The sequence below is a fragment of the Aythya ferina genome (genome assembly GCF_964211825.1).
Source record: "Aythya ferina genome assembly, chromosome: 2".
NCBI classification, from domain to species: domain Eukaryota; kingdom Metazoa; phylum Chordata; class Aves; order Anseriformes; family Anatidae; genus Aythya; species Aythya ferina.
Window position 1 is genome coordinate 77,447,479 of NC_140297.1, and position 4,853 is coordinate 77,452,331.

Below are 4,853 nucleotides of genomic sequence, written 5' to 3' on the forward strand. Positions count from 1 at the left end.
ACAGCCCTACTATTTGCCATGGATGGATCCAGACTGCCTTGGAACAGCAGGAAGCTCCTGAACACCTGCAAGACATTGATGGCAGCATTGTGTGGGCCAACACGGCAGGAGTTCTTGAGAAACGGAGGAAAACAGTCCAAATCCTTCTGAATGACAGTTTTGAAATAAAACAAAGGTCAAAGGACAGGCATAGAAGATCCAGTATTTAGGAATAAAATGGCAAGATGGTTGTCATCAAATCCCAATGGATATGATAAACAAAATAACAGCTATGTCTGCACCGACTAGTAAAAAAGGAAACACAAGATTTTCACAAGTTTTGTGTGTGGTGAAGGCCATCCAGCTGGCTTTAGATACTGATGAACAAGAAAAATGGCCAGTGCTCTCTATACTGACTCGTGGATGGATGGTGGCAAATAGCTTGTGGGGTTGCTACAACAATGAAAGCAGGGCAACTGGCAGTGCACAAACTCTTCTGGGCTGCCACACTGTGGCAAGATATTGTCACCCAACTAGAAAACCTGGTTGTAAAAGCATGTCACAGGGCCTTCAAAGGCTCTTCATGGGGCCAGGGCATTCGAAGGCTTCTCACAGGGCCTTCCAAGGCTCCTCACCAGGCCAGGGTCTTCCAAGACCCATCAAAGGCTCCTAACAGATTGGCCTCAGCATGCAACAATCCAACACCACACCTCCTGCCTTGAAGAACAGTTATGATAGATGGAGCCCAAAACCATGGACTATACACACTAAGTAGACATTTTTGAGGGATGGCCCATAGACTAAGGGAATGGTATTTTCTCTCCTATTAAACTGTCTATCTCAACCCATGAGGTTTCTTTTACCTTTTTTTTTCCCCATCCTTTTTCCCAAACCCACCTGGAGGGTAAGTGAGCGAACGGCTGTGTGGTGCTTATTTGCCTTCCAGGTTACACCACAACAAAAGTAAAACATCAAAAGTAAGAATAAAATTTGGAAGGGATTTTCTGTAATGTAGAGAGACATTGAGTAAACCTAGACTAAGTCTAAGAGCAAGAAACTGCTTTTCATGGTTGCAGTAGAAAAGATATACATGTATTCACATTTTTCTTAATTCTGTTCTGACCTTGCTATTTTGAACTTCCTTAAAAAATTAATTGGTTTTATGTGGAAGCAAAAGCTCTCCCCTTTTTCCTCCACACCCCTTCCTCATCCCCCCCATTCCCCCCTCCCCCATTTGTTGTTGTTGTTGTTTTTGTTGTTGTTGAGGTGTTTGTGAAAGCTTTTTGGGTTTGAGAACTTATGATAAGGTAAATGTTGAGCCAACTGTAGCTCAATGTTGTGGCTGAGTAAGGGCCTGTTACAAATTATAAAGCCACAATTAAAAATACACAAAAGTAGCAAAATCTCTCTAGAAAGAAAACAAGCCTTTTCACAATTTTCTTTCTCTTAGCTATTCCGTTTCCAGTTTGTTTATATGAGGCTCAATTTCCCATAATAATTCCTCAAGGCATTGAGGGATTTGTAGAAATGTCTGTTTATTTGAACAGTCTCCACAATCATTGTGGTGGTGTGATTTTGTAATCAAGGAGCAACATAGGCAGATGAGTAAACCCCACTAAATTACCATCATATGATCAAATAGATCTTTGCAGAGTCACGTATTTGCTTGTTGAAATTTAATCTGAAGTTCTATGTACCCTCTCAACCATGATCACGGTAATCTATCATGACCCCTAAAATGCACTTTTCAGTGGGATAGCAAATGTGTAAACTGAATCTTCAGTCTTCCTGAACAAACAATAATGCAGACCAGAAAATGCAGGAGTTACAAGAAAAAGTGGTATAAATGTGCAATATTTTCTACAGTTTTACTTCTCTTTCAGATCCTCAGTATTAGATCTAGAAGACAGACACATCTGACAGTGTATGTGCACATAGTGTTTAAAATTGAAAACTTATGGATAACATTAGATGGGAATCACACACAATTTCCTTTGGAACTTGTTGCTTTCTGCATGAACATTTAATAAATAACCATCTTCTATGATGCAAACTTAACGGCTTGCAAAATATCTGACACTGATAAACTGCGTTTCTATGCATCCCCAGTAGACCTTACCAAATCCTTCATAATGGTGTATGATAATGTATATTATCCAGAAAGAAGATGAGATAATTTGTCTCATTTAACCATTTTAGTTAGTCCACATCATAGCAAAGTATGTAATATGCATGCAGAATTTAGGGAATCAAGGTGGTAAGCACAACTGCAGTTTTCCTTTGAAGAAATAATGCTTATGAAGAATCTTACCACTGGGTAATCTGAAACTGCAAGTTATGTGATTTAGGTTTGTGAGGTTTTTTCCTGTATTCTAGTTCAGTATGATGTAATACATTAGCAGTTTATGTTTTCAACTCCTGAAATCCTACTATCTCAAAGTTTTCCTCCATACTTATGTATTGAGTTTACGTGGCAAGATTTTGGTAGTGGGGGCTACAGAGGTGGCCTCTGTGAGAAGAATCCAGAAGCTGCCCCAACTTAGATAAGGGTCAGTTTCAGCTGGCTCCAGAGGTGCCTGCTACTGGGCAGAGCTGAGCCAATAAGCAATGTCTGCATCTCTAGGAAAGCATATTTAAGAAAAATAAAAGGAAAATGAAAGAAAAAAACTGCTGTGCAACAGCAGCTGGCAGAGAAAAGAGTGAGAACCATCCCTGCAGACCCTAAGGGCAGTGCAGAAGGAGGACAGGAAGTGCTCCAGGCATGCAGCAGCAGTTCCCCTGCAGCCTGTGGAGAGGCCCCTGTTGGAGCAGGCTGTCCCCCTGCAGCCCATGGGTCCCACATGGAGCAGATCTCCATGCTGCAGCCCATGGAGGAGCCCACGTGGAGCAGGTGGATGCAGCCTGGAGGAGGCCTGCAGGCCATGGAGAGCCCCTGCAGGAGCAGGCCCCGGACCAGAGCTGCAGCCTGTGAAGAGGAGCCCATGCAGGAGCAGTGGGTCTGGAGGGAGCTGCCGCCCGTGGGGGACCCATGCTGGAGCAGTTTGCTCCTGACGGATGGACCCTGTGGTATGGAACCGTGTTGGAACAGTTCTTGAAGAGCTGCTTCCTGTGGGAAAACCACGCAGGATCAGTTTGGGAAGGACTGTGGGAAGGACCCCTCATGGAGCAGGAGTAGAGAGTGATTGTGAAGGAGCTGTGGAGATGAAGTGTTAGGGACTGATCGCAGCCCCCACTCCCCTGTGCTGCTCAGTGGGAGGACATAGAAGAGGGCAGATGGAGGGAAGGTATTTTTATTTAGTTAGATAGTTTGTTTTGTTTCTCACTGCTCTGGCTTCTTAGTAATAGGTAATAAATTACATTAATCTCCCTATGCTGATTTTTTTTTTTTTTTTTGCCGGTGATAATAATTGTAAACTAATCTCCCTGTCCTTATCTCAATCCTTGAGCCCTTTTCATCACATTTTCTACCTCTTTCACTTTGAGAAGGGAGAATAAGAGAGTAGTTGTGGTGGAGCTCAGCTGCCCAACTAGGGAAAACCAGTGTAACTTAGAAAATAACATTTTCTATAGTAAGTAGCTTTTTCTTGCTGAAGGAATGATTACTTGTAAGGCATGCAGATGTCTTGTCTTTTCTCAAGCTCACTCATAGCTAATACCATGATTGTAGTTTTCTAGTGTTCCTACCTGCATTTTTGGACATATTTTCTCTAGGATCTATTTTAAGGTGTTTTGTTGTTGTTGTTGTTGTTGTTGTTGTTTGTTTGTTTGTTTGTTTTTATTTGGTTCCTTCTCTGACAAGGAAATTAAAATGTTTGTTAAACATGCTAATAGTGACCAAGCATATGCTTTTTCTTTTTTTTTCTTGCCTTCAAAGAACTTTCTCCATGTTGTAGAGTCATGTGTAAACAGAACAGTAGCTTAACAAATACAGCTATTTAGAAGTGTTTGTTTTGATGAACCCCATACAACTTTCCTTGCCTGTATTTCAGATCAAATGTATAAATTAAGAATAGTATTTTAAAGAGTAATCCTCCTATAAGTCTGTGAAACTTAAAACATATTGAAATGCACACCTACTTCTTTATTTCCTTTGCAGTGTCTAACCATCAGTTTACACATAACTTTAGCAGATGTTTCTACTTTTGACTGTAAGATAGCTTAATGAACCAATTAGGAGCAAATTCATTCATGAGCAAAAGCTTTGCTGTACTTTGGAAATCAATTTTGCATTTTTCACCCAATATTTCCAGCACAATTATACAGCAGATTTTGTAGTCTCACTACTTTATTTATGAAAATACTTAAATAATTTAAAAAACGTAAGGTTTAAAATGGTATGACCAATAAGAGGACCCACTTTCTATGATGTTAATTGCAAGACAAGTCTTTGTCAAAGCTGTTACATGTTGTATCCTATTCTCTGTTATCCAGAGCAGAATAAAGCTGGGTCCTTGAACTATAACAGTATTTTTTAAATGATGTTGGAAGTAGGTCATATCGGTAAGATTAAGACCAGAACAAGTAATAAAGAATCTATCATTTATGACCCAAACCTCCTCAGAAAATAAGAAACAAAGAGAGAAAGGAGGAAGGGGGGAGGAAGGACAATCTGTAGCTATCTTGACTTCAGTGAAGGCTCCCCTACTTACTGAAGTTAAGCAACAAAACTTTGTTACGATAGAGGTAGAAGAAATGGCATCAGGACCAAATATGGAGATCACAGCTGAACATGGTACTCTGATTTGGTTTTGTTCATTTAAAATGTGATAGGGGTAAAATGTCATTTCTCTCTTTTTTGGTAACAAACATAGTCTTTCAGATAACAAAATATTTGCAAAAAAAATTGTGTGAAAACTTGTAGATGTCAGTGGACA